Source organism: Eleutherodactylus coqui, chromosome 6, assembly GCF_035609145.1.
Source record: "Eleutherodactylus coqui strain aEleCoq1 chromosome 6, aEleCoq1.hap1, whole genome shotgun sequence".
Classification (NCBI taxonomy): Eukaryota; Metazoa; Chordata; class Amphibia; order Anura; family Eleutherodactylidae; genus Eleutherodactylus; species Eleutherodactylus coqui.
The window spans coordinates 78,877,856-78,899,303 of record NC_089842.1 but is presented as its reverse complement, the minus strand read 5'-3'; the positions used below and the strand labels follow the sequence as shown (position 1 = coordinate 78,899,303).

Here is a 21,448-nt window from a genome sequence, read left to right as displayed (position 1 = left end):
CGGGAGGTGGTGAGTTCTCCTTCAATGAAAGTGTTCAAACAGAGTCTGCACAGACATATGTCTGAGATGATTTAGTGAATCCTGGATTGAGCAGGGGGTTGGACCCGATGACCCTGGAGGTCCCTGTCAACTTTACCATTCATTGATTCTATGATCAATAAAGAAGCCGAGGTCAGGAGAGGAGATGTTGGGAAAGCTGAATAGAATAGTACTGATCAAAAGCACGATTGCAGACAGTATACTATAACAGCTTTACACGCTAGAAGACTAATTGCTCAGGCACCTGCTAGTATTGGTTGTACTGGAGTTGTCCTTCTGATGAGGCAGTTGTTAACCAGTATAAGCAGCAGAGATTCTGTCTTCTTGCTTCTCATACTGATGCTGATGAACGTGATGGACACCTGGAAGGTATGTGATTGTTGTTTTCTGTATGATGGTTCTAAATGTAAGAGTGCATTCAAATGGGTGAAAAAAATCGTGCGAGTTTTGTGTTGTGAGATTCACAAAAATACAACCCATTATTTTATAATGGGTGTATTTACAGGGGTGATTTTTTTTTTTTTACCCCCGCAGCATGTAAAAATCACAGCATGTTCTATTTTCATGCGAGTCACACGCGAGAATAGAGCATGCAGATGTATGGCCTTCCGCGCATCGTATAGCGCACGGACGGAGTATCCGTGTGCTGTGCGATACAAGTTGTGCCTGAGAATGTATTGTGTGTACTTGTCTATGGCGATGATTGATTGTGTGCAGCATTCTGGCTGTTTCTTGGTGATTCGTGCTAAGCTGTAGCTGCGCCTTCATCAGACGTCTGAGGACACATGGAATCACGGGGCTGCCTGGAGCACTGCGGGGGGAGGGTATAAAGATTTAGAGATGACATTTTACTTTTGCTGCTCTTCACAAGACGCACAAAGAAATGTGACTTGTTTTGACAGTCGGGTTTTGACAACTTAACAGAAATAATTCCTATAATTATCAGATCCCAGGGGCTTCCGCCGAGCAGATATGTGCAGTACAGGCAATGGCGGCTCGGTATTTGCTGAGATTTTCTGGGGAGGGGTGTGTGTGTGACCATTGGATGGTCCAGGAGTCAGGACTTGGTGCCTTTAGTAAAACAATCTGACTGGTTGCTCCTACATCTCACCCTGATTCTGATACTAGGAGACGGACTTTTTTTTTTGTCTCAACGCATCTAAAAAAAATTTGGGATTTAAAAATCCTGCTTGTTTGTGTCTACAGCTCCTCTGCAGATCTAGGCTTCTGTCTTCGTGGCCCATAGTAACTGATCACAGCACGGCTTTCAAATCTTATTCTTCTCTTGAGAAATAAAAGCTCTGCTACGGGCAGAAAAGTTAGTTTTCCTTTTAATGGGAAACTGTTACATCCTACAAGTTATCCTATAAACTAAGTTATGGTGCTTCTAGGTGTCCAAGGGTGTGTCCAAGGGTATGCTTCGTATACTTACCTGGCTTGGCCTCTACTGGGTCTGTCCAGCATTTGTTTGAACACTTCTATTTAAGGAGAACTTACCACCTTCTGTGGTAACCTGTTCCACTCATGGATCACCATCACTGTCAGAAAGTTCTTTCTAATATCTAATTTGTGTCTCCTCCCATTCAGTTTCGTGCCATATGCAATGAATATACGCAAGTTTGTAACCTACTAAAAGTTTATTGGCATGAAGTAGGGGAAACATAACTTCATTACTAGTGGTTAGGGAAATCGATTTTAGCCCCTCCCCAATGAACTTGGCCAGGGGTGCACAACATAGGGGCCACAGGTGGCCTGCAATGCCATTCTGTGAGGCCCCAATCATCTGGATGCAGAAATATCTATGTGTGGCTGCTCACATGTAGTTTCCATGTTCGGGTGAAGAAGAGTGGCACATAGCAAGGGAACAGGTACTAAGGGTGCATTGAGTAGCCATGTCTGGGCCACTATATATAAGGTAAGGTGACTAGATTTTCCCAGGGTCAAAGCGGGACAAAGGCATGTGGTAGGGGCAGGGCTTATCACAACGTATGATTTTACCTCCGCCATCAGCCGCATAACCGTAGATGATTTCATACTGTGCGGCGCTCCCCCTCACCTCTTCCGTATGCTTCCCACTGTTAGCGCTCCCCAGCTTCGGGTTCCCAGCGGCCTGTAGCAGCATCACCTGACTAGCGGCATCGCACCTGACCAGGCCACCGGGAACCGGAAACTGGGGAGCACTGACAACAAGAAGCTCTCGGGGGAGGTGAGAGGAATGCTGCTGTGTATCTGCAGCTGATTTTGATTTACGCTTTGGACATTCCGCAGCATTTCTGCCATGTGTAAACATACCCTAAGTCACCTTGAGGTATGCTGTCACATGCAGAGTGGCCTCAGTAGTTATAGTATCCTCTATACCAGCCCCAGCAAATAATAGTGACCCCCCCACAGTGGCCCTAGTAGTATTAGTGCTCCCCTATACCAGCGCCAGCAATAATAGTGACCCTGACAGTATCCCCAGAAATAATAGTGACCCAACAGAAGCCCCAGCAATAATGGTGACACCCCGCAGTATCCCCTGCAATAATAGTGACCCCCATAGTATTAGTGCCCCCTATACCAGCCGAGTGACCCCCACAGTGACCCATATACTTACCCTCCTCCTTGTCTTCACAGCATATGCAATCCTGGGAAGGACACTGGATAAGCTGAACTGTGTGCTGTGAACTGATGAGCTGATTGGCTGAGCCTCACCCAATCAGTACTATGCTTGTATACTGCACTGTTTCCGATGTTGTCCGTGCAGAGCAGAGTAGAAAGCTGTGTGTCACAGGAAGGGGGCGGAATGTAAGGAGGTTCAGACAACTGCATCGGGGGTTAATGGAACCATATAACTTTGACGTTTATACACCAATTCCTTAAAGGGGTTGTATATTTTAAATATTTCTTTGCCCTGCGCCGTCGCTAGGCGATGACGCTGGTACCTGCAGCCTATCACAATGTCAATTGCGGATGGGCTGCAGGTTGGGCGGCTTCCATTGGCTTCAATGGATGCCATCTGCACGGATTCCGCACAAAAATAGAACATGCTGCGATTTTAAATCCACTTGCGGAAATCGCTTATCTGAGCAGATATTCAAAAGTCCTATCTTTTCAATAGGCACGGATTACTACGTATCGTCAAACGAAGGTGACGATTATGGATTCCGCAATTGAAATATGGTCTTATGGGAGCCATACCAGGAAAATAACTGAAGTGCCGGATGCAGCATATGATGGGCAAAAACGGATCCTCATGGAAAAATCCTGATTAAAAACTGATATCCCATGTAGTCCTGGTGATGGCTGCACCCCTCGCCGTCCTGGTGATGGTTGACGCACCAAGTTGTTGTGGTGATGATGGCGGCCATCTTGTTCTCTCTTACAATATCATTTTTTTTTCTCCTGGTAGTCATCTGTCATGACCTCACGTTAATTAGATGAAAACACAGTAACACTCGGAAAATTTCTTCTTTCTCCTTGTTGTAACCAAGGGCAAAGCAGGCGAGCACTCCGGTGCGTTGTTAGAGAGACCCTGTCACATGGAGGTTAGGAAGCTTTTATTATCCGCTTTTGTGTTCTTACAGGCAATGGTCCCCTTGATGCAATAGAAAACTACAAAGGCAGTCTATCCTAATTAGCTGTAAATGGCATCATTAAGTGTGCTAACGGCTGGACTTTTTAATGATGCATTTGATTAGTAGGTAAATCTCTTGCGAGGTGAAGGAGTTGGGAACGGGGGGCCCTTCTATCTGTTTTTGTGATGAAGGTCTGTACCCACTTTAATCACGCAGATGTCCCCGCAGCCACATCATCACTTTTTCTGTTATGGATCTTTCTACAGACTCATATCCTGGTCCAGACATATCTTCCTACCCATGTTTCTGAGTTTATCAATATCCGAGTCTGTGTTACATACGGTTTTCTCCAGAAGAGTGGAAACCTCCTCCCAGCATTTTCGAGGAGTATTTTTAGCCACTAAGGGCAAAACAATTTGCAGTAATTCCAATTAACAATATATAGACATATGTGGTGTTAAACTCACTATGGATGCTAGGAAACATGACTATATCTTCCTTCATAAATAGAGAATTTAGGGAATTCTAAATCCCACTTACTAACAGTGCTCCATCTGTGGCTCCACTTATAGTGCCCTCACTCAATAATGGCCACTCTGTGTGGTCCCAGTAACTTAACTTCTTCACATTCACTGAAAAAGCCAAAAATACCTGAAGGTCTGCAAAGCAGACACGGTCGCCATAGGCACGATCGCCATAAGGCAGGCACAATCGCCACCGGCACAATCGCCGTAGGGCAGGCGCAATGGCCTTAAGCCCTGAGGATATGTAGTCAGCCAGACAATAATGTGTGGAGGAGCAACTTGTTCCTGGCAAGCTAATATGCAGTCACCCACTCAACCCAGCCCAGAATGGGGAGGAGTGACTGCATATACTAAAAGCCTGCACATGTGAACGATACCAAAGATGTCAGCCATTGATAGGTGGTGACCCACCATACAGGATATCAACCCTGGCTGATATGACAGCGGGTTGCCCTGTATCTCTAAGGTGGGCCACACTGGCTGACATCTTGGGCTCCCCCACCAACTAGCAAACTACATACAAAAGTACTAATGCATACTGATAAAATGCGGGTGTTAGTACTGCATTTTGGCCAAAACGCATAGGCTGACGGACCGCGTCGAGGTCACACCGCTTCCGTCAGTACCTACGCTAACTCACGATAAATTACATAAAATCACAGAGGTGAGGAAAAAGAAAAAAACAAACACATTCACTGAAAAAGCCAAAAATACCTGAAGGTCTGCAAAGCAGACACGGTCGCCATAGGCACGATCGCCATAAGGCAGGCACAATCGCCACCGGCACAATCGCCGTAGGGCAGGCGCAATGGCCTTAAGCCCTGAGGATATGTAGTCAGCCAGACAATAATGTGTGGAGGAGCAGACCTTCAGGTATTTTTGGCTTTTTCAGTAACTTAACTTAGTTCAAATCTTCCTTCCTCACACACTAGAGCCGGACAGCGCGGCTCTATACGCAGCATAACCTGATTCTTCTGTCCTACTCTGAGTATAATTTATACTGGAGAGCAGAGGAGTCCAGTTATGGGGCTTAGAGTCGTACTAGGAAGGCGTTATTGTTTACTCTAGTCAAAAACATTGGCTCAGAGGTTATTGCAATAAGTACTACAGTGTATTGTACAAGTGATCAGAAGTTTTCCAGTTCAAGGTCACTATGGGGCCTAAAAGAAAAAAGTAAAAACGAGTTTAGTAAAGTGTAATTATTAAATGTTTAAAAGAAAACTTTTTCCATTTTTCATATAAAAAAAAAATCAAACCCATATAAAAGCATAATTGGTATTGCCATATCCATAAAAGTCTGATCTAGTAAAATATTGCATATCTTATCCCATATGATGAATGCTGTAAAAAAAATACCTGTAATACCAGAATTGCAGTTTTTTTGTTACCCTACCTCTCCAAAAATTTGAATAAAAAGTTATCAACCCATAATGGTACCAACAAAATAATTACAGGGCACCTCGCAAAAAGCAAGCCTACACATAGCTCCATCAATGGAAAAGTAAAAAAGGTAATTATTTTTTTGACTGCTTCGGAATTTTCAGCAAGCGTTAAAATGCTTGGTGATCAGCTGTACATCTCCCTGTAATTAGGATCTTTTTGTCCCCGTAAGTCAATTCTCTGCCCATGTAAAAGAAAATTAAATGAGTTCCGAGTCACATACTTGTCAATTGGCACTCGTTACATCAGGCCGCAAATTTGACAGCTGTGAAACACCCTTAGAGTAGACAGTCTTAAAGTATGGCGGGTTTATCACAGTGGCTCATGCAGGATGATAAATCTGGCACGTCTTTAGATAATCCTGTCTACCTTTACACCACCTATTAGTTGGCTTAGTTTATGCCAATTTTAGTGCAATTCATGGCGCACAGTGCCACATTTAGGACTCGCCCCTTTCCTCACATAGCCATACCCAATCCCTTGAAGACACACACCCTTTTTTGGACTTGGGGACAAAGTGTCTAAAACGCAACATAAATATGATACGGAGCACGTAAAACAGCTTTCTGGTGCAATTTTCATCCAAAAACTGGAGCATTTTCAATAGTAAATCAGCCCCATTGATGTACACGGTTCAGAAATAAGTTGTATGAGTAAATTGTCAGGGGTAAATCAATCTGCTAACCCAGCCATACCTGTTTTTGCATGGCTCATATTTCGGTTCCTGCCTCACAAAGTGCACAGAATTCTCATCCATAGAGAATGCAGCTCTTCTCTTGAAGCCTTTTTATGGTTGGCGTAATGTCAGTGAATATGTCTGGCTTCACTCCCAGAGACTGCAGAAAGGAAACCGATCTCGAGAAATGTGGCCAACCTGCCAAGAACAGCATTTAGTGGCCTCTACATCAAGGCTTAACACCAGGACTGGGAAGGTTCAGGTGTCGGGAGATCTGAACAAGGTCTAAGCTGTAAGGAATTGTTGATCTGGAAGGTGATAAGTAGGATAATGATGAAGAAGAGGAAGATCATGAGAAGGATAATGATAGGAGGAGGAGGATTGGAGGAGTTGGATGAAGGGGAGGATAAAAATAACATGAAGATGAAGGAAATAATGAACAATAACAAAACATGGTTCTCACATGAGGAAAGGGAGGAGGTGCCAGGTTTCTAATAACCTGGATCCTCTGTGCCTTTAGCACTCAGCTATTGGGCTCTTTCACATAAGTGTATATCGGCCTCCGTTTTCACGGCCGGCCGATATACGCTACCATCTGATGCATTGGATCCCAATGCATCAGATCACATGACCATATTCCCGCAGCGTAAAAGCGCCCGGCCGGGCCAATATAGCACTGAGCATTTTTACGTTGGGCCGAATAGATAGTCCTGGAACTATCTTTCCAGACGGAATACTTCGGCCACTGCATGGGCTACTATGGGAGCCAATGACAGTGGCCAGAGAAGGGAGGTGGGAGGGAGTTTAGCAGCGTGACTGCTAAACTCCCTCCCTCTTCTCTCCTCCTCTCTCCTCTCCTCAGGCTGTTTGCAATGGTTGGGGGCGGTGTTAAGTGCAGCCCCATCCAGCCTCTTCCCATTGCTGGCTGCGGACAAGGGGAGGTAGCTCTGCCCCCATCCCACCCCCTCCTGTTTCAAACAGCCGGAGGGGAGGAGAGAGGAGGAGAGAGGAGGTGAGCCGGTGAGGGGGAGGGAAGGGCAATGGCATGGCAGCCTCGGGATACACGCGCCAGGCCCATGCCATCTGAATGGGCGCACAAATGTTAGATTTCTGTACCAACAATGTATCTGCCTGTCTAATCAGATTGCACGAGAGCGGACGATTTAACGATGACATCACTTGCTCGTTCAAACGATAAATCGGCTCATCTACAAGGGCCCTTATTGAGGTCATGATGTTTGTACCAAGCAGACAAGGGACGATGATACTTGTGTTCCCTCCTCAGAATGCAGATGTATCGGTTAGAGCCCCACAACTCCTGGCGGATGATGTAGCAGACGTGACGGTGTGAATGGATGAGCAGCTACTTCTAAACTATTGCCTGTAGTCCTTTCCTTATCCCATTGTTGCCCTGCATTTTGCTGCCTATCTGGCTTTCAGCTGTTTGAATTCAGACTATTTCTTTGCTACATTAAGCAGCTCAAGCACATCGGTTCGAGAAAATGCAGCCCTCTTGGTGTCGCCCACATATTCTTGGAGAATGTTAGGCTCGGTGCCATCACAGCCGATATACATACTATGCATCAGATGTGTCACATTATGAATCGCCCGGACCCTGCATATCTTTCATACAGGGTCACATGTCCTCAGCTATTGGTACAGACTGTGTAGCCCGGGGCAAAGACTTTCAGTATTCCTGTGTAGCAAAGAAAGGAGATGGAGAGTCCGGTGCTGCGCCCCGAGGAGAAGTCCGTACAGCTCATTAGCAAGGTTGCAGCCATTTGGATACATTCTGATATCTTATTTTACATTGTCACTCTGTGCGGGGGTGATAGATCCACAGTATGTTTATCCATCACCCACTGAAAATCTGGAGCTCTTCCTGAGTAGATGTAGGAAATATGGTGCCTCCTGTTAATGATAAGGAGAGCTGTATTCTTCAAGGGGTCTGGTTGAAGACTCAGGTCATATCAGGTCACCAGAAGAGGCCACAAGACAGAAAGCCCTTGTCAGAAATAGTTTGTTTCAGACGACCCGTAATTTGGCTGTTAATATATTACTAGCTCTTCCTGCATCTTCACACGCTACGTTGTCACTGTGGCCATATTCATAGAAGTCTCCTCCTGGCAGTTCAGATGCTCAGTAAGGGTGACCATGGCAGGAAGGGACTGGCCCGCGATAGTATCACAGGATACATCGTCGGGCCTAGGTTATGATCTAGGGGTCCAGCAGAAGACAACCCCCTTTACTTTCTAGTGGACTCTTTTGCAAACAACATATTAGAATGTACTAATGATGTAACCGGCAAAACTTAGAATACAGATAATAACGGATATATTGGGCCACACTCACTAAGCAGTCTATGCCAGTTATAGGAAAGTTTGTGAGTTTTCTTGTCAAATATGAAAAGAAAATGTGTTGTTTCCAAAGAGATGTAGTTTACACCAGATTTAGGAAGCGAATAGAAATAAAAAGGCACACATTTCTGGAGCAAATTCTATGCATGCTCACTTTGTGATATTTTGACAGGTCAAAAATGTGCCAAACTTATTGAGAGGTGGCACATTCAGCTTCCCAGAATTGTTACTGTTTGTCTTCTCATTTTCTTCTTTCAAGAAGCTCCGGATTCAGAGGCTTTCAGTAAGTGTGTGTCTCTGTACAATTCGGGCACTGGAAGTTCAACACCAAAACTACAAACCACACCCTGGGCCCTGCTGCCTGGATGGGTAGGTGGCCATGTGTAGGCCATACATGTGCTGCTGTGTGTAGTGCGTTACATAGAAAGGATCCTCCATTTTCAACATTATACACCCATCTTCTCAATTTCTAGTATAGGAATGACCACATCACTGTTTCCATTCCTGTGGACCTATCCGTTTTATTCCCAGCTTCTGTTGCAGGAGCTAAAATCTTCTAAGGTCACATTCTTATGATTCCTAGTGAGTTTCTTCTCTGGTCACATAATATGTCCATAATATACAGTACATGACACACAATGTGAAACTTTTCTGAAAACTGTCCATCGACACAACTGCGTATTTCACCCAACATGTGAAAATTCTCAAGACACCCCTCCTGTCCCACATCCCAGGCCTCTCACCAGCTAAGCCAAAAACCTACTGTACACTGATGAGAGGCAAACACCCAGAAACAGCTGTCTGTGTATGGTTTTCAAGCTTGGTTTCCTATTCCCAATCATTGTTATAAAGACCTGTATAAAGGGTCAGATATTGATATGAAGGAATGCTGCCATCCAATAGGTGGTGCTGCAGAGGTAGTAATTCCATCTTCCTTATTTGCATAAATTACCCAGAGGAGCATGTATCGCCTTATAAGTCTCCTCGCTAACCTTTTAGGTGTCCCCACACCTCTGTTCGGTGCTCTCCTTGGGAAGACACTATGCCATATCCCTACCCACTCACCTTCTAGGTGAGTCCACACACTTTTTATGGTGCTCTCCTTAAGGAGACAAGACACCCCTCCTGACCCAATTCTCAAAAATAGACTCCAAGAGATACAGATATGAAATAATTGGAGAACATGTTGGTGTAAAACAAGCTTTACTGCCTGGATATAAAAGCTTATATGCTGTCTATATTAGAGCTTAAAGGGGTTGTCCAGTAGTAAACTATTGATGGCCTATCAGCAAGATAGGTCATCAATAGTAGATTGACAGGGGTCTGTTGCCAGGGACCCCCACTAATCAGGTGTTCACTGGGCTTATTTTCTTGTGCACTGAGCTGATTTCTGCAGGAAGCAAATAGCTCCATTCCCACTGCAGCTGCCAGACTTGGCTTTGCAGGCCCAGCTCGCATTGAAGTGAGTAGGATCTTGGCCTGCAATAACAAGCCTGGCCTTTGCAGTGGGAACAGAGCTGTTTACTTCCTGCAGGAATTAGCTCATTGTATGAACACACCGACCCAGCAAAACAGCTAATTGGTGGGGATCTCAGGTGACAGACCCCAGCCGATGGACTATGCTGCTGATAAGCCATCAGTATTTTACAACCGGACAACTCCATAGAAACTGTTGCTTCTATATCAGAGCTTCTTTGATGCCCCTAATATATGAGATTATCTGATGCCTTTATATTTAAGCTTATTTGCTATGCATATCAGAGCTGGTCTGCTATGTGTGTATCGGTTATTTGCTGCTTATACCAGAGTTTACTGTATCCACTGCCCGTATGAGAGATTCTACTGCTTGTATATCAGTTTATGGGCTGCTTGTATATTAGAGTCGATCTGTTGCCTGTATATCAGCTCTTATCTGTTGCTGACCTGTTGCAAGTTTACCTGCTGCCTGTATATCAAGAGTTTATCTGCTGTGTATATCGGAATTTATCTGCTGCCTATATATTAGAGCTTATATGCTGTCTATATCAGAGTTTATCGGCTACCTGTATATTAGAACGTATCTGATGTCTCTATATTCGAGTTTATCTGCTACTTATATCAGAGCTGGTATACTACCTGTATATCAGAGCTTATCTGCTGCCTATATCAGAACATTTGCTGCTTGCATATCAGAGCTACTGTTGCTTATATAGTTTATGTTCAGCGGTATGCCGACAATATAGGCAGACCATGCAAGTGCTCCAAAGCCTGTGGAAGAAGGGTCCGAAGCCAAATGACCCCATCTCCTGCCCCACCACTAACTCGTTTGGGTATTAGTGTATTTTGACGCCACCGGAACTAGGGAGTGGCGACAAGATACACTCCCACAACCAACGCTCCCCGCTGGATTGGCTGGGCAGGGCAATTGGTTGCCCTCATCTCCCCAGGCTGCTGCAGTGAAGGTGACCTCCGGCGCTCGGGATTAATGGCCTGCTGTTCCTGTGAATGTACCCTCCGCCGCTCGGGCTTAATGCTGTGCTGTTGCTGGCAATGTCGGCTCCGCCGCTCCCCAGCCCACTGCTGTCACCATCTCCCCAGGCTGCTCCTCTGAATTTCCCCACCGCCAGTTGGCCTTAATGGCCTGCTGCTGCTGGTGATCTCTGTTTCCCAGCCGGATGCTGTAAATCCCCACACTGGTGGCCGTTGTTCCCTTCAGCCGTCCAGGAAATCGCAGCGGCTGAGCGAGTGTTGCGGAGCTGGGAGGCCTGAACGAACAGCTGTGGCACCGGCCCCACTGACACCTGACCGCATGTGTCAGCGGAGGACTTTCAGAGAGCAGCCCTTGTAAGATGCGCATGCAGCAGAGGAGTCCGTGACAGCAGCTCCAGTGGCCATTGTTACAGCGGGGGACCACACTATAGGACTGTGAGACGGAGGACCGCAATGCAGTGTGCCGGTGGGGGTTAGTGTTAGCAGCAGAGCACTAGCCACGCGCAGCACCGCACACATGATCCCCCAAACAACTGCAGGTTCTCATTAGCCTGATTTCAATGCTGCTGAGCGGCGGTGGGACTGACTGGGAGCAGCGTAGCATTTGGCCGAAGCTGGTCTGCCCAGCCAATCCAGTGGGGGGGGGGGGGGCGTTGGTTGTTGGAGTGTATCTTGTCTCCACCCCCCAGTTCCGGTGGCGTCAAGATACACTAATACCACTCGCCTGACCCTCCACAGAAGTCCGGTCAGCAGCACAAGTCTCTTTGAAACTCCTAGTACTGCTGATCCAGACGCTTCTGTGCTCAGTACAGAGGACTTCTCCTCTCTCCGGCAGTACTATACTGAGTAGAGCAGCACCTGGACTGGCAGTACAGTGGGTTACAAAGAGACTTGTACTGCTGGCCAGACTTTTTGGGGAATGGGGTGACACAGATAATTCAGGGCCGCAGAGGAGGCACTATGAATTTAAAGGACCACAGAGGGACACTATTACTGTGAGGGGTCACATGGGAGGCACTATTATTTCAAGGGGCCACAGAGAGGGCACTATCACTTTGTGGGCTCATTTGGGAGCATTATCATTTTGTAGGGCCATAGAGAGAACACTGTTACTTTGTAGGGCCATAGAGGGAGCACTAGTACTATGAGAGGCACTGAGAGAAGCAATAAGGGTAGTGGCAGGATGGGGAGAGTGAGTATAGACGAGTTGTTGCTAAACAAAGTATTCATGGCAATGTGGGCACAGATAAAGAAGAAAAACAAAAACTGATAACACCAATAAGAGAAGACCTCTCCAGTGATCACTGGAAGTAACTGCACTGTAATCACTATCTGTTAGGCCTCATGCATGGGAGTAACTATAGAGGCTGCAGGGGATGCGGTTGCACCTGGGCCCAGGAGCCTTAGGGCTCATGTCCACGGGCAAAATATGATTTAAGATCCGCAGCGGATCTCCCGCATGCGGATCCGCATCCCATAGGGATGCATTGACCACCCGCGGGTAGATAAATACCCGCAGATCGTCAATAAAAGGGATTTTAAAAAAAATGGAGCATGGAAAAATCCGGACCATGCTCCATTTTCGTGCGGGTCTCCCGCGGGGACGGCTCCCGCGGGCTTCTATTGAAGCCTATGGAAGCCGTCCGGATCCGCGGGAGACCTAAAATAGGAATTTAAAGTATTTACCATCCGGCGCGGGCGGGGAAGGTCAGCTGTTCCTCACGGCCGCATCTTCCTTGCTTCGGCTCGGCGGATGTGCCCGGCGCATGCACGCGGCACGTCGGCGACGTGCCGGCGACGTGCCGCCGGCGTCAGGAATTCATCCGCCGGCCGAAAATGAAGATCCGGCCGTGAGGAACAGCTGATCTTCTCCGCCCGCGCCGGATGGTAAATACTTTTAAATTCTTATTTTCGGCGCTCATGTCCGCGGGGCAGGAGGGACCCGCTGCAGATTCTACATGTAGAATCTGCAGCGGATCTGATTTTCCCCGTGGACATGAGGCCTTAGGGGACCCATAAGGCCTCTCCTCTCCATATAGCAAGCCTAGCACTATGAATAAAGGATTATAGTTGGGGGCTCTGTTACAGATTTTGCCATGGGGCCCAGAAGCTTCAAGTTACGCCTCTGGCCTCATGTACATGGTAGTTCTGGATTCCAGCTGCGGAATCCCGCACAGAATCTGGCCCTTACCGCGGCCTTCGACCCTGTCGTCTTCTTCGAAATCTGCGGGGACCTGTTCTCTTCCAGCCTCTCTGTACTGCTGATGGTCCGCACGGCTTGCCGTCGGACATGCTCATTACAGCTTTTTTTTTTTTAAACTCCTGCTTTTTCCGCGCAATCCACTGCAGGTTGGACGGCTTCCATTGACTTCAATGGAATACGTCCGTGCAGGAACCACAGGAAACTGGAACATGCTGCGATTTTTCATCCGCGAGCGGAAACCGTGTGCATGAAGAATAATTTTTCCATAGCATGCTATGGAGGGTTATTGCTGCAGAACCCGCAGGTGGGCGCCCGCTCCAGATACTGCAGCAAAAATCCACCCGTGTGCATGAGGCCTTACTGTATTATTTAGAGGTATGCTAAAGCTGTGGTACTATATCTTAGTCAACCACACTATAGATAAGGTGTCTAATATTTTTTGGTGTGGTGGGGGGGGGTCCCAATTTTGAGTTTTGCTGTGGAACCCCATGAGTTCTTTGCATACCTCTGTTTCTACTGCCTGTATATAAAAAAGTATCGGCTATCTGTATATCAAAGTTGATCTATTGCCTGTACATCACAGCTTATCTGCTGCCTGCATACTGTTAGAGCAAAGGCTGGTTTCACATTACATTATGTGTATCCGCAGCTGGTTCTGTCCTAGTTTCCTTTCCCTTGCAGGAAGGACAGAAACCAAGACTGAACCAGCATTGGATTCACATAATGTAATGTGAAAACAGTCTTACCTGATAACTTTATCTCAGTGTATCTGCTGCTTGTATATCAGAGCTTATCTCCTGCGCATACATAAATCCTTAAGAGACCAGCAATTTCTCCAACCTTATGAGGGCTTGTTTTTTTGGGAGATGAGCTGTGTTTTTAAAGGACCACTCTAGTGATTTTTTTCTCATTCATTATGTAGCTACACACCCCCAGTATATATGAGTAAGCTAGTATTTCCTTAGTATTCCTTTCAATCTGAAACTCCTGACCTCTTTCTCCTTAGGTGGTCATGTGATCTCAGTTCTGACCAGCTCAGATTTACTTGGGGTTATGCTGTCTGAAACTAGTCCATTTTTAAATTTTTGTGATGCTATTACATGGGCTCTATTTCAGAAACTGCCCATAAATGGGGGGAAAAGGCATTTCTTTCAGTTAGTGATGATGATCACACAGCTCCTGTCACATAGTTATAATAGAGGAGATCACAGCTCATCCCCCTGCCTGTATACTTATGGTCTGTAGCCAATGTAGGTGATTATAGTAGTTAATGATAATTAAACTGCCTCCTAGCAGGGGGGAATAGTATATAGCCTCTAGCTAATGCTGTGCTGATGCATCATGGGATTAAGTTTTTAAAAGTGAAAGTGAAAAAATCTCACCATCAAGATGGTGCCTGACAAGCATCAAACAGGGAACTGCACTGCATGGAAGTTGCTGTACTACACAGAGACCTCCAGAGTGTGATAGGCAATCAGGTGTGGAGCGGGGGAGGGGGCTTGCAGAGTTAAAATACATGTGTTTCTGCCAGAGTGGCCCCATTTAATGTACTATATAATGTAATGAAAAATGTAAAAAAAAAAATGTAAGTGGGGCGAAATAAAAAAAAAAGAAAATCTTGGTGTAGCGCCAACTTATTCCGCAGCACTTTCAGATAATTTATTTATTACCCCCCAGCAGGATGGAAGGCTAAGTCGACCTTGAGCGGCTACTTGAACCATGCAGGGATTTGACTCGCAACCTTCAGGTCGTGAGCGAGAGCTTAGGACTGCATTTCTGCTGCCTTAACACTTTGCACCACATGAGGCTCACAATTGCTCCATTGTTTTTTGGCATTTGTTTGTACATTGTTCATGGCACAGTAAGAAGGATATGTTAATTTTGTTCTGCAGCCCAATACAAATGTGATGATGCCAAATTTCTACAGTTTTAATGTACAGTATTAATAAAAAATAAAATAAACCTTTTTTAAAAAAATTGCTCCTGTTGCCATATATTGAGACCCATAACTTTTACAATTTTTGTGGATGAGGCTCTGAGCGGCTTGTTTTTTGCGGGATGCCTTGTACTATTCATTGATATGATTTTGGGGTACATATGACTTCTAGATTACCTATTATTCAGTTGCTTTTTAGAATATGGGATACTCCAGAAAAATCCTGGCATTTTTTTACGACATTCACCATGTAGAGTTAATATATATTTTAACTAAAGACTTAACTTTAAGACTTCTATGGACATGGCCATACCAGTTTTGTTTTATTTCATTTATATGAGAAAATGTAAAAGGTTTTTTTTTTACTTTTTATAGATTTTTTTTAACTTTTCAGTTGTTTTTTTTAGTTCCCATAGAGAAGTTCAACTTGTAATAGTTTGATCGCTTCTACAATATACTGCAATACTGCAGTATTTTCAGTCCTGCTAATATGAATGTCTTATTGCATGTTCCTAAGGCCTTATTCAGACATCTGCATTTCCCATCCATGTGCTGGCCATGTATTTCACGGACAGCACATTAATCCATTATAGCAAATTAGACTATTTACATAAACGCTTTTTCACACAGACTGTGGGCGGGAGAAGTGGCAGCGCAGTGATGGCCAAGGAGGACATGGGTCCCCCACCGGTCATAAAGTTAGCCCTTAGGATGGACACCCACTTGCGATTTTTTTTTTCTTTTTTCCCTGCAATGTGACAGCAATAATTATGAAGCCAATGATTTTCAATGGTTTCCTACTCATTTGCGATGTTTCAGCAGAGCTTCGCATCACAGAGAAGAAATCTGCAATATCGCTCAGTGATTTCAATGGGGCCAGTGGCAGCAGCGCTAGCCCCATTGAAAACATAGGGAGTATATCGCAGACTTCTGCCACAGCTGTGACATCTGTGGCAGGAGTTTCCTTCATCCCCACATGGACCGCAGAGATGAAGGGATCCTCAGCCACAGCTGTGACAGAAGTCCAGGATGCTATCCCATTGCTTTCAATGGGGTCAGCGATGCTGCTGCCGGCCCCAATGAAAGCGATGGTTTTTAGGCAACCCCCGCAGCATGATTTACGGGGAAGGGCTTGAAACATAAGCCCTTCCCTGAAAATCATCCCTAGCTGGTGAAAAGAACTAAAAAATTCTTTATTCACCTCTTTGCCGCTCAGACGCGTCCTCCGGCTGGCTCCCCTGCACTGCTGTCCAGCACTTTCAGCAGGTGGGGATTTAAAAATCCCCGCCTCCTGAAAGGGCTGTGCTGATTGGCTGAGCGCTTAGCCAATTACAGGCAGCGCTTAACAATTCATCAATGAATGCTGTGGTAGAAGTTGGCAATATACTCTCTATGCTTTCAATGGGGCTGTCACTGCTGCTGCTGCAGGCCCCATTGAAAGCATTTGCGACATCGCAGCTTTTTTTTGCACTGCGAGGCAAGTGTTTTCACTCGCTCTCGCACCGCAAGAAAAAAAAACCGCTAGTAGGTGTCCACCCTTATCCTATGGATTGGGGATAATTTTAGATTTTGGAATAACCCTTTTAATAGTAAAATGGATAAAGTTGTTGACAGAGAAGAGCAGGGACATCTGGGTGCAGAGGTACAAGGTGGAAGTTTAGCTTTGAATAGCAGCTGAGTTCCATAAATAGGTGTTGAGGTATAAGGTTTCTCCTCCCCTCATTGCAGTAACTGGATGTTCAGTGACACTGAATTATTGGCTAACGCTTATTGCATTTCCTGCGAGGACTTGTCAGGACCCCGTTATTTCTTCGAATAATTGATTTCTTCCAGACTTAATAGAAATGAGAATTCTAGCCCTTCATGTTGTGTATTGGTTTTTCTCGTGTCATCTCCCAAAAGGTCAGACATTTGTATCTATAGCGCTTCTGTCTGCAGGGCTTGCCCTCTGCACTCATAGCTTGGATTAAGGGGGGCGCCAGAGACTTTGTAACACATTTTCAGTTTGTCTGTTGACAGGATGAAAAATTGCAAAACAAGCAAAAGTGGCCTTTCCGGGCAATGAACTGTAATGAGTTGCTGAAGGAAACTGTCCCCAAACATCCAATCGTGTCCCCTGTCATCTCCCCGAGGAAGGCAGCATCGGAGGCAGATGTTTCCTCCGTCTGATACTGCCACGGGACACAATGAAATTGGTTCTTAAGTAGGCCATGCAGTGGCTGAGCACAGAATCCAGACTATCTGCCTGACTAGATAGGCTCCCGTCATTTGTATTAGTTAAGTGTATGAGTAATATCATCCTCATCAGTCAGGGACAGGACTAATGGAATAATAAATCTCCAGCAACAAATATGGATGTGGTCTTTATCAGAGCAGGAGCAGACGTCGCCTTCCAGCTCTTAACCTCAGAATTCGTCTTTCTCCATACCTTTTCCTCAGCAGGTGAGGAACTCTTATTCAGAAACTCGTAACCTCCTTATCCAGGCTCTTCTGTTGTTTGCATCAACTTCAGTTCTGCTGTATGAACCAAACACATCATGTTCCTTTACAGCTTCAGCCTTTGAATATCAGGTTAACACGCGGAAAGGATGCAAGATTTCCAGGAAGCCTAGTGAATAGAAGAGCAGCACAACGTGGGAACGCTGCAGAGGCGAGCCGTATGTGCGAGGAGAAGGGATGTGATTGGAATGGAGTCGACGTCATTTGAGGTTGATTGCATCTGAGGTTGCACGTTGTATGTGTGTGTTGGAATAGGAAGCGCATATTACTCCACAAGGAGATTTTATCAAGTTTCTAAAATTCCATTAAAGGTCTATGCATGTGAAGTGGTGTCCTCTACGGCAGAACATGTAAATCATCCCTGTTGTGCTGGTTTATGACTAGAGTCAAACCGTGACAAACAACAACAAAAATGCAGATTTTAACATATGCGTAAGGAACTGGGGCATAGAGTCGTGTCTTTTTGTGAAAAATGAACTGTGGATAGCGCCGTGGATCACTGCCGTTACTGATCTTTAAAATCTTACAATAGCCTCTAGTTACACCTGGTTCTGGAGCCTTGAGAAAGGTCCCAACACTTGAAGGAAAATGCTAAGCTACTAATCCATGAACTGATCTGTGACCCTACTGCTGCGCCACAACCTGCACATTCAACACCATCATACTGCTGCAGAGCTAAGTAGATTGTAAAACATAGCGTATAACTGATGATCCTTGAGGTAGACATTCCAGATGATATATTGTATAATTTACCATCAGAAAATTCCTGATACCATAAGACATCCCATTAATAATGTCGCAGTCACATCCTTGATGTGAATAAACATGGAAACATAATATAAAATGTATACTACTGGTCATCAGCAATACAAGAACCAGCAGAGCTGAAAGAACTGGATGCAAACGATTACACCAACTCACACTGCATTGTTTGTTCTATGGCTCTGCCCCCGAGGAGCAATCGCCCTTCCTCACAGGTTAATTCCTAAATGCTGGCCTCTTACTAAAAAAAAAAATACCATGAATCCGTACTCTAACATTAGCATCTACTAGAGAGACCTAGTAATACTGGGTTTCTAGAAAGCCATCTAGACCCTTTTATTTCATGAATCAAATATGGTTGTGCAGATAGCACCAATCCTTCCACTGAGAGCTGCAGAACACCAGTTAGGACTTTTTGTAGTGTGATTTTTAAATGGAATCTGTCGCCATCTTTTTGCTGCCATCTCTAAGAGCATCATAAGATAGTGCAGGCAAGCTGATTATAGTTGACTATCTGGTTAGCCCTGACCACATGCGAGGATAGCATTGCCCACAACGCCCTTTGTCCACTTACAATTAAGGAAATGTTGCAGTAAAGCACAGTCTTTGGCCATTCCACTTCTGCCACTTTTCTTCTTTTATTTTGGATTTTCACACGTATTTTCATTTGAGACAATAAAATATAGAAAATCACTAAAAAGAGGTCGCCATGAAGTAGCTACTGGCCTTCTTACGATTTGATCAAAATGTAACAAATAGTGATGAGCAATTAGTGGAATAATTAGTTTGTGTTGGTTTAACAAAAATCATTGTGAGTTGGGACGTCCTGTTCCAACTGCCATTGAAGACAATCGAAGTAAAAAATCAGGTTCCCAGTGCAGCCAAAGCCCATTGACCAAATTGCATGGGAATACAGACACACGTCTGGGGAACACTGTGCTTCTCCCAAAAACTAGTCAAAATAATGTACAGTTGTGTAAGGGTCAATCGTAACACACGGGTGTCACTGAGAACAAAAGAAGGCCCACATAGGGTCTCCTAGATCAGAAATTGCGCCAAAGAAGAGAGCAGGTGTGGTGCTTGTTTTTAAAAGTAATGTCATAAATCTTACAAGGAGAAATTCTGCCAGGTGACCACAACATTTTAGCACAGGCTTCCTATGCCTCTTTCAAGGCAATGCAGGAGAGTTATCAAAAAATATGCTAAGGGAGACTGCAGGTGTGCTGTTTGGTTTGAAAGCGATGTCATAAAGTTTGCAAAGAACAAATTCTACCAGATAAGCAGAACAGCCAAGCACGGACCTTCTCCAAGAAAAAACTGTAAATCTGCAGCTGTTTCTTGTGCTTTCGAAAATTTATGTCTTGAGAGAAAGAGGAGAATAGGGGTGAGGAAGAGACAGACAAGGATAAACGTCCCACAGCTCTTGGGAGTACCATGAAACTTGGACTACCACTTTCTGCTTCATGCCCCACCTGCAGGACATGGGCCCATTGTGCTGTTAAGCATATGTAATGCCCCTGGCCATGCTTGCTTATGCACCCTGCCACTGATGGCGTTCTTCAATGCCAGAGACACATTATCACATGGTGGTGCAGGGCAGAGACAGATTTTTAGGCAAATAAATTGTTGCTGTGTAGTGACCTGGAGTGTGACAAAGTACTTAACCTCAAGTCAAGAGCAACTATTCTAACTACAGCTCATTTAGCAGAGGGTAGTGACGGAGTCAGAATAGGGAGCCAAATAGTTAATTTAACTGGGAAAATCTCTGTATGTGGTTGAAGGACCTTCCACTGTCATAGATCACGTAACCCAGCAGAAGAAAGAAGCACCATAATTGGTCCAGTTGCAGAGTTGCCTGAGTGGATTAGGGTGGAGAATTTCCTGTTCCCCAGATCTGTAGCGTAGTAGATAATTATAAAAAGTGTTGAGAGGCAGGGAATGAGGGTGAGTGTAAAAAGAGAGTGAGGCCGAGAGAGAGAAGCAGTGGGGGTGAGAATGGTTGCAGCCAGGTGAAGCGGTGTTATTGGCTTCCTCCCTGTCCTGTAATTGGAGAAGCTTTCCTACAACTTCAAAAACCCTGTGTGCAGCTGATCAACCATCCCCAACTCTGAGAGAAGCCAGTGTTTGTCGTCCAGACCTGAAATCCTTCTAAGCCGTGCCTTTTATCCCTGCTTCCACCATACAGTCAACACAGTCACAGCTTGCAGACGGCAAAGATCACAGAATCTCCAGAGGATCCCACAGAGTGCACACTGGAGAATCTTAGCTCGTGTTTTGGGTTGGCAAAAACTGTTAGTCAGGTTGATAGGGGTTTTGTTTGCAGTCCTTGTCAGTCTCTCTATAGCTCTCCCTTATCTCAGATGCTGCCTCCCCAGGCCTTGTTTATATGTGTATCAATGTTTAAACTGTTCTACTATTTAATATTCTAGCAGACTGCCACATTCAACAGTAAATGGTGTGCCTGCAGTTTACTAAAATATGTGTGCTTAGTCTTATTTCTCTACCGAGACCTTTTAAGTCAGGCACTGGCGTCCCGTTAATTTAATTCAATTAGTTGTCCATATCCTGTTGTCTACCGTCATCTGTGCGCAAGATTACATAGAGTGCGCTGCATTCATTAACACTGTAACACGACTCCTCAGCCAACCCATAGAAACTGCAGGCCTATTCCCGCTTGTCGCACGTTGCAGATGGGCATCCAGATACTGTGAGTTAGCACAGAGCATCACTTTTCAGAAGGCAGCTGTGCAATGCTTCTGTTTAGGCTCTGTGCTCATGGATGGCTGGGGTGGTATTTTTTTTACATTCCCATAACTTGGGGATGGAGGGCTGCCTGCTGACCTGGGACACACTGGAAGCTGAAGCCTGCAGTCTGATTGTCAATTGCCACGGACAGAAGTAGGTGTTACTGACCCTACCCAAAACTGCCTCTCTGTACTCCGAGGCTACCGCATGAATGGGGAGGGAGATGGAGGAAGAGGCAGCT

At 45.3% G+C, this 21,448-nt stretch overlaps 1 protein-coding gene across 3 annotated transcripts in view; it reads left to right on the top strand.

Annotated features, from left to right (window-relative positions):
- LOC136632266 (opioid-binding protein/cell adhesion molecule homolog) overlaps positions 1-21,448 on the top strand; it is a 348,157-nt gene that overhangs the window by 79,467 nt on the left and 247,242 nt on the right. The window contains exon 1 of one of the 3 annotated variants that reach the window (XM_066607032.1): positions 17,894-17,909. The exons of the other annotated variants lie outside the window; for them this stretch is intronic. The gene's annotated coding sequence lies outside the window, so the exon portion shown is untranslated. Of the gene's footprint in view, positions 1-17,893; positions 17,910-21,448 lie in introns of those variants that run through there. 3 annotated transcript variants of the gene reach the window in all.